A 14,041-nucleotide genomic window follows, 5' to 3' on the forward strand; every position below is an offset into this window, starting at 1 on the left:
TTTCCTGAAGAGGCGCGTGAGCAATTTGCCTTCGTGGTGGTATATTGACAGGTCAAGAAATGCTATTTGGGATTTGTCATGGGTCATGGTGAAAGTAAGGTCTGCACAATTATTGTTTAACCAGTGGAGAAACAGGTTCAGCACATCAATATCAAGGTTCCAAATTACAAAGATGTCGTCTATGTAACGACGCCATAGGGAGATACCTGTAGAGAATGGATTACTGTTATGAAGGATGACACCAGTCTCTAGCGCATCCATGAAAAGAATGGCTAGGTTGGGGGCAAAAATAGCCCCCATGGATGTCCCCTTGATCTGTTGGTAGTATGACCCTTCGAATGAGAAAAAGTTTTTTGATAAACATATCTCAAGTAGTTGAAGGATAAAGAGGCTTGGAACCCTGTGTGGACGGGGTCGTGTGTCTAAGATTTTTTGGATCACCAATAGTGCAGCTGTTTGAGGAATATTGGTGTAAAGAGATTCTACATCTAGTGTGCACAGTGTATTAACAGTAGGGTCGAAGGGATAATGCTCTATCAGATTGATCATCGCCATACTGTCTCTGATGTAGCAAGCAGTGTTCGGGACGAAATCTTTGATAAAAAAGTCCACGTATGCCCCTAAGGGTTCCAGAATCGACCCACAGGCTGACACAATGGGTCTACCTGGTGGATGCTCAATATTTTTGTGAACTTTGGGTAGTGTGTAAATTACAGGAGTGCGTGGACTTTTTACATTCAGGAAGTTATGTTCCTTTTTGCTGAGGAACCCTTCGTTTTTAGCCTTGGTGGTGATTTCCACAATAGTGGCCTGGATCTCCTTGGTTGGGTTCCCTGGGAGGCGTTGATAGTGATCAGTATTGCCTAATTGTCTGAGAACCTCCGTTTTATATGCGTCGATGTCTTGGAGGACAATCCCGCCCCCTTTGTCCGCACTTTTGATTACGAGTGAGGAGTTTATTTTTAATGTGTCGATTGCTTCTCTCTCTGATTTGGAGATATTATATGGTATGTAGAGTTTCTTTTTCTCTAGTTCTGCCAGGTCATTTATGACCAATTTCTCGAAGGTCATAATTTCTGGGGGGATCATGCTGGCCGTGGGTAGAAATGTAGAGGGTGGGTGAAAGGGGGTATTCGCACAACTCATAGGAGAGGGGTGTAACTGAAAAAAGGCTTTCAGACGGATAAGTCTGAAGAATTTCAGTAGTTCAGCCTGTAGGTCCATAAAATTTGGACGAACAGTGGGTACGAATGAGAGGCCCTTTTTAAGTAGCTCCAGTTCTGGACCACATAAATTGTGTTTCGACAAATTGAAAATGGGAATTACTTCATTGGAAGGTTCAATATTGGGCGCCTCAACTACCATTGGTAGAAATTGTTGCGAGTCTTCCGTTCGCCGTGCGGTCAAAAATAGCATTTCTTGACCTGTCAATATACCACCACGAAGGCAAATTGCTCACGCGCCTCTTCAGGAAACCAACTGAGCGGAACACCCTGCTCAGTTACGAGAGTTGTCATCCGAGAGCATTAAAAGACTCATTACCCTACTCGCAGTTCCTGCGAATAAGGCGTAATTGCTCCAACAAAACTGACTATTTCAGGGAAGCAGCAGTTTTATCACACAAACTGAAAATGGGTGGCTACCCTAGAAGAATCGTCAAAGCTGCCTTAAAAAGGGCTTGGTATTGCCCAAGAGATGTCCTATTGACACCAAAGCCAAAAGAAAATAAAGACAGAATTGCATGCGTGACCACTTTTTGCCCCGTATCTAATAAAATCAGAAAATCAATCTTGAAGCACTGGCCCACCATAAATGCTGGAATCATAACCCTGGAGAGACCCCTTTTCGCATTTAAGAAAAACAAGAATCTCAAAGACCACCTGGTGAGGGCAGCCCTACCAACTCCTACCCCTTGTACTACCATTGACTCTAATTGGGGGATGCCACCACTGAAGGGCCACGTGAAATGTGGGCACTGTATTGTCTGCGACTTCACAATTGAAACTAGAAGTATCTGCCATAATGGGGTAAACTTTGAGATGAAATCATTCACAAACTGTAACACTTGCAATGTTGTGTACGCTATTTTCTGCCCATGCAACAAAATGTGTGTAGGCCAGACAAGTCAAAAGGCCAAGACCAGAATCAGCCAGCATCGAAGCAGGATAAGATGCAATACGCCGAATGCCCCCTTGGTTGAACATTTCACCGAGTTGAACCACACAGCAGATGACATCAGGTGGACCATCTTGAAGTCCATCAAACTTCCGCAAAGAGGAGGGAATTTGTCCCAGATAATGAACAGAGAGGAACTGAAATCCATCATTCAGTTTATTACCATCAGGACTGGTTTGAATAGGAATGAGGATTGGACCAATCTGCTCTGATTATAATGAAAAATCTGTCAGCTGGGCACCTGTAAAAAATGTACATGTATGTTGATAATCATTTTGTATATAGTATACTGAGCAATTTTAACCATATGTCGTTTGGAATTGCATGTGTCCCTATTCACTCCTTGGGCACGCACCCTAAGCACTTTTAATTCACTATCTCTCCACTCCAATATGGCCACCGCCTAGCGACCTTCTGTTCACTGAAAAACGCAAAAGTAACCAACCCGGTCACTTGTGATAATACCAAGCGTTTTTTTAAAAGAATTCCGGTATTAATCATTGTCAATCCTCGGCCCTTCATAATTATGGGTATTATATTATTTTTCACTCGTGGCATCATTGCCTTCAGGCACGCATGAATAATTCTTCATCACTCCAATATGTCCGCCGCCAACTCGGAGGATCACATGACCCAGGTCACATGATCGCCACCTCTTCAAAGCTGTTCGCGCAAACTTCCAGACACAGAAGCTGCAACGCCAGCGTGGAACAGATGCACCGACGTCCAGACTACAACCAGGTGAGACTCAGCCCAGCCCCTGCCCGAGCCCGTTGCGCTGACACGCTCAGCAGACAGGCACCCCATCCTGATGGTTTCTCTCCCCTTCTCCTTACAGCGGATTGGTGTATCCACCCGACCGCCGCCACAGAGCCCCTGGAACCCGAGTGAGAACGCCAAGCTTGGCGCTCATTCGACTTCAATCAGCCATTTGGCGCTGCTACGGGATACAATTTTCCCGTGCTAAGGTGAGCAAGTAGCCGCTCCTGCCCCTTAAGTTGGTTGCCCACAATCTGCCCAGTGCTTAATCTGGACAACCTTTCGCCCGCAGATTGTTTCTCCATTTATCTCCTCTTTACGAGGCAGCCCGACTTGGGTAGTCGTTCCAGCTCAATCAAGATATAGGTAAGGGTTGCAGCTAGACGCACGTTAGCTCACGAGCACCAACTTGGGCCTTACTAAAGTGTTAACCATGATTATTGTTCCACAGCCTCTTGTTCGTCATTGTACCGCAATATCGAGGCCAAACATCAAATGAAAGTGCGTTCTTCAAATCCTCCTTTGGGTACGCCGTTGTTGTTTTTAATCTAGCACTGTTTTAATCTAGCACACTCCTTCACTTAGGTCTCACTTATGTGTGATATACCCGATATTCCAGCAGTTCCTGTAATCACAAGATGTCATCTCCTCACCCACACGGAAATGACTATCTTTTACAAAATAGGCACATTCCAACCACTGCGCAATTCTCTCGCCGTCAGTCAAGAAAAACACCCTCCACCACACTGCGATTTCGAAAGTGCATGTTAAGTAGGGTGTGACGAAGTTGACTTCCTGTCCATATCTTTGTAAAAAAGACAGAGTAGCGTTCTCTAATATATGTTTGTCTCTCTGTTTTCTCCTGTTTTCCTTTACAGGCTTGATTGTTTAAATTCCAGGCATATATTAAGTCCTGATGATGATCCTTCTATCATAGAGAATAGGATCGAAACGCCGTCGACACTGTTATGTAGACATACATTGTTATTTATTGTGAATTACTGGTGTATGTTCTACTGTAGGGAATACTGCCAATTTTAATTCTAAAGCAGTACCACTTTTTTGCTCAACTCTTCCTTTGCCTGATGTAAAATACTCTTTCCTCTGCACCCTTTTTCACAAACTTTTTCTTTATTCTGATGAGTTCGGTACAGGCCTGTGCCTTACTTCAAACAATATTATGTTTGCTATGTGATTGAAAGATTCAAATTGACTTCGTGTCAAACATTCCTAAAATAAATTCTATGCCCGGCTGGGTATTGGAAGAACTATACATGGCTTCCGATTGTGGTCCATTTGTTATTCATTTTTCCAGAAATTGTTTTCAGCTTAGGACCTTTGTTCTTTTAAATAGCTATTACCCATGGTCCAAAGCCATTAAGTGGGTCCCCCTTGTTTACTTAAAAAAGGTAGAGGGAGTGCTGCATCGGCAGCCTAGGGTCCTGACTTTTGATGGACAAAGTGCATTGCGGGGAAGTCCCAGATGGGCCCCTGAGGAAGGCCAGTTTGCCTGTGAGAACCTGGTGTGCTGGAATGGTTCAAGGCCCTAAGTTGATGTATGCACATAGGTAGTGTTACTGAGGTGCATTGCTAACATGATTTATACATACTGTGATTTATGCCTAATGTGATTTATGCAAAGTGTCTGCACCAGTAGTTACTGGTTGTTTACTACATACCTGTTCTGACAGTGCCCGAATGGCCCTGTCCTGTATTTAATCCCCTATAAAGTATTACCTAGTGCCAGGTGGCACAGTGTACATTTGCAATTATGCTCTGATGTGTTTATGGGTAATGCAAAGGCTATTATATATAATTTTGCGTGGAGTTTCTTTTGCGGTGTGCCTAGTGTGTCACTGCTGTATAAGTGTGTTGCACAAAACGCTTTACACATTGCCTCTGGATAAGCCTAACTCTTCGTGCCAAGCTACCAAGGGGGTGTGCAGGGGTTTTCTGCAGCATGTAACTCCCTTTCCCAGACAAGAGTTTTGGTGTCAGCCTGGTTTACGCACAAGCCTTAGCCAACCAGAAATCCCCTTTCTAATACCCATTTCTCCATGGGACCTTGTGCCACAGCAGGTTTAATCCTGCACGACAAGCTCCCATACAGAAATCGGGGTATGCAACCTCACCATGTGTGGTCACATTGTAATGGCGGTTTAGTCAGGACAATATGGCTGAAAGACAGTAAGAATGAAGTATGGTATGAGTACGTATTATAAGTTGACTATGCTTCAGCGTTTTAGCTGATCCAAAATAAATAAAAGAATATATACACCAGAGCAGATAAAGATATCTGGACACGTCACCCTGCTTACCCAAGAATATGTCCATTAAAATACTTAACAACAGCCTGTAAATGCAGAAGCCCTGGGCTTCTCATTGCATTAAGGTGTTGTATAATTTTAGAGTTCAAAACGACTGACTCACAAATTTTCACTTACAGTGAGAGATTTAAAAAGTCTCCTTTAACCACTGCATGCTGTTTAATCGTGTAAATTCTAATCTTTTTTGTGCTTGAGAAAACTATTAAGGCAGATGAAAGGTAGATCAAGAGAGCCTACATTGCACTGATTTAAAGAATTGGAATTGTATCACTTCTAAAAGAGGTTTCAAGCAAGGGCCTGGCATATTTTGCGAAAGACCATGTAAGGCATAAATTAGTGAAGTAGATGTGGATATGCTTAGGAAAAGGCTGTAACCCATCCTCATGAAAGCCACCTTGCTGTGCTGCATGAAAGGGAAAAAGCAGGAATATTCTGAATTTAACATCATATGGCTCATTCCTGTCCATTCCCGGCATTGGAGCACCTTTGGCTGCCTAGCGCAAACGCAGGCACCCTTGCTCCATGGTGGAAGGGTGCAGCAATGTAAGCAGGTTTGTTTTTGTGCAGGAAGGCACACTTTCCTGCACAAGAACAATTCTGAGAGGCAGCACACATAGAAAGAGGAAAAAAGGACGAGAAATAAAGATAGTCCTCCTTGTTACTCCTTACCTTGTGAGGCAAGCATTTTGACACATTACCAGGTTGACCACTAAAGGAGGAGAAGTAAAGATATTCCTCCTTGTTATGGCTACCAATAATGGTAAATCTGGGAATGAGGTAAAATCCATGGGTGGACGTATGGGAACACCCACAATCCACAAATGGAATGTGTCTCTGGGGCAGAGTAATGCAAGGCAGTGATGTGTGCTTCCTTGCGTTACTCCAGATTTACCAGGCCTTTAGTGCCTTGATAAATATGCTTTAGTAGTGCACTGCCCTTGCACCCCCTTGCATGGCACAAGCATCTTTAAGTGAGACCTGAGCTCAACATCCTTTCACAATGATTGCTCCAGATTGTTACCTAGCAGGCAATCTACAGGCATGGTAGGGCTCACAACCACCCTTAAGTGACCTGAGACCACTCCCATTCAAAGAGAACCTGTGCCACCTTATACTGGCACTATGAGTTGTCCACGGCTACTACTGGTTGGAATTCCCCAGAGACTACTTGCTCCTCAAAGGCCAGGTGACACCGGACTGAGGTCACACTTGCTCAAGTATCTCTGAGAGCCTGTACCTTTCTCCCATTGATGGTCACCCAGGTGCTGTATTTCTTAGTGTTAGCAGGCACCTGGTTGTCTGGTACCATCTTAGTGTCCCCTAGTGAGATGAGGGTCATTTCTGCAGGATCCACACCCTCCTCTGTGTACCCTTCCTCCCCAAGCACTACACTAGCCAGCACCTTGGACTGCCCACCGGTGGGTGGCTGTGCCCTCTTGGGGTCCCCCTTTAAGCGACTCACCTTCTCACAGGCATAACATTTCTGGGGCCAGTCTCTGCAGGCTTTAACGTAGATATCCCTGGTTTGTTATCTCCTGGGGGATGGGAACCTTTACCCTGGGCATTAGTTTGGGGCCCGTTAGAGAACTCCTGTGCTTTATACTTGTTCCACAGACACTTTTGCTGGGGACCCTACCTCCTTTAGCGGAGTCTCCCTGATACGCCTTTTTGTGGACCCTGCGGTATGCCTCCATAGAAAGCTTCCTGGGATAAGTCAGCTTACTATCAGTCAAATGATGGTGCAGCTCTGCAATACATAGACTAGACAAGTGCTCCCATGCAATCAAATTGTAGGGCCCCTGAAAATCTGTCACATTACTGCCCTTCACCCAACCATCCTGTGACCTGTAGAAAGAATCCACACATTCCAACCAAGTGTTTTGATGGAGGGTCACGTTCTACCATTTAATCACCAGAATGGGCTTTTTATCGACCTTGGTGGGATGAAGGTCTGATGTGGGCCCTACTTGACAAAATCTGAAAATATGCTAAAATGACCAATTCTCACCATATACTATCAGTAAATAGAAGCCCACATATTCCATGAACCCAATATACATTGGCCTAAGCTAAAGGCCAAAGTCCACCATCATATGATATCAGTCTTTCATATTAAGCTCAACTAGGACTGATGATTTCAAAAACATGCATTTCTGTTGCACTGAAAACAACGAGGTAAATTGGGCCATCACAGAGTACAGTAATTTTCCACAGCATCAAGACCAACGCAGACACACGTAAACAGACCCAGCCAGTACAAGTTGGCACATCTTGGACTGTTGCTGAAATATTGTTTTGAAAGATAGCTTGCACGAAATAAAAGGCACAGCACCTGTCATAAGTTCCGCTTGCACAGATATTTTTAGAGATATGTACGTGACAAGATGTTCTTTGTTTAAATCTTGTGGTCAAAACATGGCCAATCACCCGATCAAACCACTGACCAGTTCCGTGTTCTTGGACATGCGGTCAGCCACCTTCACCTAAAGTGTGTCAGCAAAGGCGTCAGAACAGAACCATGGTTCCTCATTTCTAAAGTATATAGGACCCAACCGTCAAATTTGAAGCCAGAACTTGCTGCTGTGTCCATCATGAGCGTGAGTTCTCCGGCCGGCCATTTATCTGATTTGGGACTGTCAGGCCTACTCCCTAGGTGATGCCCTCCCTAGCTAGATAATATCTTTGCCTTTTTAAATCTCTGACTAAACTCTGTATTTTTGATCCACACCTAATTCCTTGCATTTAAGGTTTCTTTAATAATTAGATCCTGGTTGGCTAGTCTCCCCAGTTAGGTACCTCCTGGTACTGAATTTTTTTATAGAAATGTTTTTTTTCATTCCTTAATTAATTTCAATTGTGCCTTTTTAATAATCCTGGCCCCTCGCTTTCTGGGTCTCTTTAAAAATTTTAACCTGCATGAATATTTGTCTTCATGAAGGCTTGTCTCAAGTTGCCTATATTTTCATAGAATGTATACTGTGTCTTTTTGAGTCTCTAACTGATTTAAATGTGATTTTTAATAGATCCTCACTCCAGCATGCCTTATAGTTCCCATCAGACAGGCTTTGTTCTAGGCACTAGAATTTTATAACAAATGTATTCTATGTCTTTGGAGATCTAGCCGTTTTTCAATTATGCTTTTTTTTAAAGATACTCATTTCAGCTTGCCTTGCAACATTTTAAGCATTCATCATCTAGCATTTACTCCTGACAGAGTGAAGTCGGGATTTCTTAAATGGCTTTTACTCAGTAGTATGAAATGATATGCATTTATTGTTCTGCTAAAGATACGCATTTGTTGGTCCACTTGTGAATTAATAGTAAACGTGCAACTTCAACTTGAGTTTTCGTCATCTCATATCTTTGTTCCTTGTCTCTCAGTGAAGTGTTGCGCCAGTGGCCTGTGGCATACTGTTGACGTGACCACACCCAAAGGGGCTCGAATTTCCCCTTTATCAGCTGGCGACCACCGAAATTCATCGTACCTGCATTCTGTGGTGGATTTGGTGCACATCCACGAGCTGCCTTGAGGGTCCCAACTCCGCCTATTGCAGACTTCTGGTAAGACAAGGAATTTTTGTTTTTCCCTTGAATTTCCTTGGTCTTTGCTACATGGGTGGATGGCGGACTCTTTTGGGTTGGGTCTGGCTGAGCAACTGACCCCCTGCGGCACTATCTATGGTCACGATTGAAACCCTCTTTTCTTTGTGTGGTCACAATTTGGTACTTCCTGGTCATATTCCACTGTCAGCATTTTGTGAACATATCGGTTACGAATAACAGTCGCTTTTCCTGTGCCTCTTGTGTCTTCGGGTGCTGTGGCTTTCCGGTTAGCCCTGCCGGTTCCAGACCGGAGGGGATGATTCTAGGTTCAATGGCTCTAGGATTTATGATCCCTCACCAGTTCAGGTTTATGTGCAGGGTGCCCCTCGGAGTTTCACTCTCCGGGGTCCAGGGTTATGATCCCTCACCAGTTCAAGTCAGGGTGCCTCTCGAATTTTCACTCTCCGGGGTCGGAGTTTGCCTCTCCATTTCCTGTGTGTCCTGTAGGTCAATAGGCACTGTAGTTCTCTACTTTGCATTATAGTTTGACGTTACATTGCATATTGTTTTTTTCTTATCTTGCATTTTGTTTTTTCTTCCATTGCATGGTGTATTTTTATATTGCATAATTATATTGCATATTGTGTTCTGCCATATCTATTGTATATTATTCCATTGCAAATTGTGCTCTGCCTTATATTCCTTCGTCTCTGTTAATTATTCATCTTCATATTCCTTGCTGCCTATTCTTCTCTCTCTCGCCGTTCCTTTGTCAACTTCTGCCACCTGGTTGCTGCCTGTGCCTCACCCCACAGGCCTGCCCCAAAGCTTTCTTCCATGAGGGCTGCCGTCACATCCTTCCCTCTTTTTCTTTCTTCTGCTCATGATATATCCTTGCAAGGTTTGGGTGTCATTATCTATTCTTCAGTTCTACTTTTTAGTCTGATTAGTGACGGGCTTTGTCGGCTGCTACCTTGTCATCTCATTCCGCGAAGGCACAGAAAGAGGAAGTCACTTGTGGTATTTTCAGATTCCCCCTTCCTTTCTCACTCATTCTCGCGCTGCTGGAGCTGCTGCACGATCTCTCACCCTGACTGACAGCTTTGTTGCCTTGCTCTACAACAAATTAATTTTTTCTCCTTTTCTCTTCCACCTTCCTCCTCTTTCTCGCTGACAATACTTCTGCCCTCACCTTCTCTGTAATCAGGTCACCCTTTCCTCTGTCTCTCCCCCTTGCCTTTCTTGACCACACCTCCCACCTGCCGGCTTTTTTCCTCTCACGGTTCCTGTGGTACACTTTGGTTCTCAAAAATATTTCATGGAGCTCCACTGTGTTTAGTGAGATTTAATATCTAGGTCCTTTTTACTGTACTTTCAATTTTTATGATGCATCTTTTGATATCTTTTTGATTTACTTTTGAAAGTATTGTCATGGTTGATATTTGTTTTTGTTCCATGTCATCTGACCGTTGCTTTGCTCTGTGCAATATTTGTGCTTTGAAGTTGCCTCTTTGTGCTTATAATAACAAAGCGCTCATTTCTGATTGCCACCTCTTTGCCCTTGTCCAACACCACCTCCCACCACTGCCCAGTGTCCTCTCTGCCATTCCATTTTACTGTTGTCTGCGTTGTACAATTACTGCCAGTTCCCTTTCTTTACTGCAACCTTGCTAGGTAGGTAGCTAGCCGTCTAAAGACCTTGCATCTCATTGCCACTGAAATAACAAATGGTTTTTGTCTATCATTTGTCACAGCAACTGATAGCCAAAAGGGGAGACAAGTATTCAAGTATTCCTCCTAGCCCCTTGACGTCCTCATCACATCCCCTATATCCGTGATGTCCAACACCCCCCACATACTATCAATTAAGACTAATACTCACTCTCATTGTTCTTGATGCCATAGGAGTCGAACTTATAAAAGATCTATTTCCCAACTTTCCCAGAAATTAGGTGGGGTAAACGATAGACAGGGTGCGCCCACCCTTTCTTGCTGTAACACATCCTCACAGGATTACATGGTACCACAATACATATTAATGTCCCTATGAATAGGATACTGACTTCTACTGTATATAAAAGAACTACTGGCTTTCACATATATTTTATCTTTCAACTTGAAAGCTGGGAAAGACTGATAATTCTATCAAGATTTTGAACGAAATACATACTTCAGTCCCGTGTCATTAAGGGTATTATATTGTCAATAATGCCTGTGTGGCCTCCTTCAGCCCCCTATCTAAGCATCTCTGGCTGAAGCTCTAATTGCTTCTGGTACTTTAAAAGTGTCTCTTTCTCTCTCCTCTGCATTGCCCTTGTTCTAGAACAGGGGTCTCCAACATTTTCTGTAATGAGAGCTTCTTATGTTCAATGAAAAGTATCCCGAGCTACTAATAATATTAGTGTTGTAAAATGTACTACTTCAGATAAGATTACATTAGGGGTCACCATGAGCAAGATTACCAGTAATGATCACTTCACAGCATCTACCAGGGCTGCCAGCAGTAATATAAAAAAAATAAAAAGAGGGGGGGGTTAACATGGAATGCTTCTAGGTAGGTATTAAATAGCAGCCAAAGCTTCAATGCCCCTATCACCAAGGAAATAATATGAGGAATAAGCCTCCCAATGCTGCATGATTTATTACTCAAAAATAAGCTTTACATATATTGGCAAATTGAACAACTGTTTCTTCAAATATCACCTTGAAAATACTCATGTTTTTATATCAAATACATGCTTTTCAATTTTGATATACATACATTTATTCAACTAAGCGCAAAATAGGTTATAATTTCGTAAAGTAAGCTACATACTGGTGAGCTACCAGTAGCTCAAGAGCTACTGGTTGGAGAAACTTGTTGCAATTACAAGGCAGTGGTGGTTGACATGAGCATGTAGTGTATTTTTCATTGTAGGTTACATTTTGAAAGTATTTCCATTGATTTAAAATATTATTTTTTGCATTTGCATGAGTTTGATTGGCACTCCTGATATGTGCCTTTCAATGCCAAGACTTTGCTAAGGCTCATTATTAAATGTTAAAAGGGTTCTTCTACCATATAAATGAGGAAGTTATTTTTCTCTATCATTTGCACATCTAGTTTGTCATAAATTTGCAAAAGAACACCCTCAAATTAAGCTGTCATGGTTCAGTGCCCCAGGACCATGACATTTCATCCTTTCATTGCATTTGTATGTACTTTGAAGTTGTAAATTTGTGCACGGTTAAAATTTCCGCATTTAAGGATTTCTGACTGATTGATATTTTACTTTTCAATAGTCATTCTAAACTAATAGGTAGTCATGTTAGCTGCACCTGTCAGTCAAATGACGACAGTCACCACATTCCTCCAAATGCCCTGAATAGAGTCACAGCCCCCAGTACAATACATACAATTACAATATGCCTACAGTAATGACCAACGTTATTATAACAATAACAGAAAGAGCGCCAACAGAAAATTGAGTTTACAGGGAAGGGTGAATGGAATGGTACAGCTGAGGTTCGAATCACAGCCAAGACAACACACTTGTTATTATTGATACAGAATAGGCCACATGCAGAGACAGTGCCGTACTAGACTTCCAGACCAAGGCCAGCAACATATGGGACCCGCCCAACAAGAACTAAGCCCCTATGAATGTGGCCCAAGTCCAACAATAGCTCCTGTGAATGCACGTTACCATGCAACAGCAACAACAGACACCTATATAAAAAATGATGCCCCAAAAAGAAAAATGACTGCAGCACCAAGATACTAAGTACAAAATAATTTACTCTTACCGAAATTATGGCTTCCGTTCAAGTTGAATGGTGCCACTGGCCTTAGAGCAACGTAGATGTCGGAGCGGATGGTAAAAATTTGAAAATGAAAGGAATTAACAAGACAAGACTCTCCCCCGATTTTTTATGCACAGAAATAGGGAGAGAATAGGGGGTATAATGATGGAATGGAATACAGACTAGCATGCAAAGGTCCAGTACATTATTGTAGGCCCCTAGGAGCAAAAGACTAGAATGTACGGTGTTTACTCAGCATGCACGACATTCAGAGAACGTGTTTGATGGGATATTAAGTATTCTGGTCAGCATTGTGTACAACTAAAAAGCACATGTTTTTAGATGTTACAAGGTAACAAAAGAAGTTAACAGGCTTTCTTTCTTTTTTTTTTTTTTACTTTGTTTATTGGCGGTTTTGTAACAGAAAAAAAAAAGACAAAACATACAATGCGATATTACCGTGGCTGGATTACAGAGCTCATGGATTATCATGTAATTCAAATCAGGAAGCGTGGCACAGTATAGTATAGCAAGGCATTCAGAGCATCAACATTGCAGTAATGGGCAACTTTTATGTCATGAGCAGAGTCGGATCAGAGGCATCCAGACACAAGGGATAGGTAAGAGGGTAAAGTACATTACAGCAAGGGATAGACAGGGACATGGAAATATGCATGATCAAACCAGCAATTTAGAAGCGATGTAAGTGGGGAGCAGAGTGACACCCGTATTCGTAAGGCAGTACAGTAACATTATTAGCATAGGCAATACAGAATCATTAGGCGAATGAGATACACTAAGCCAGGCGACCCCTACCATCCCCAGCGGGATCCTCCTCAGGTCCAGCATCTCGAGCCACCTGGACCTGGAGATAGGCAACCAGAGGCTGCCAGATGTCTCTCGGTTTGCTAGATATTGGTAGCAGGTCAGCAAATGTGTGTTGTTCCTGACTATGCGTCAGATCAGCGAGCCATTCCTTGAATTTGGGAGCCCTGCCACGCCCCATCTGCATGCTATGCGCTTTTTTGCCAGGAGGAGCGCAACATCTACAAACCTTCTGCACTGGGAGGGAATCTGTGGCGTGTGTCCTAGCAGCATCAGTAGTGGGTCCGGTGGTATGTATGACCCAATCATGGATGCTAGGGCAGCGTGTACTTGTTGCCAATAGGCCTGTATGGAGGGGCATTCCCAGGCAAGATGCAGAAAATCTGCATGCTCCGCGCGGCAGCGGTCGCAGCGGTCTGTGTCAGATAGGGGAAACCTAAATTTCTTAACGGGGGTATAGTACAAGCGCTGTAGGTATTTGCAATGAATTATTTTGAGCCTGCTGCTCGCAGATATGTGAGATGTAAGAGTACAGCAGTACATCCATTGATCATCAGTGATGTCGACAGCCTGCTCAGTAGCCCAGCGCGTCCTCGCAGAGGCTGCCGGCATCAGGTAAGTCGCTCGGA

The sequence above is a fragment of the Lissotriton vulgaris genome, chromosome 4_1, assembly GCF_964263255.1.
Source record: "Lissotriton vulgaris chromosome 4_1, aLisVul1.2, whole genome shotgun sequence".
Classification (NCBI taxonomy): domain Eukaryota; kingdom Metazoa; phylum Chordata; class Amphibia; order Caudata; family Salamandridae; genus Lissotriton; species Lissotriton vulgaris.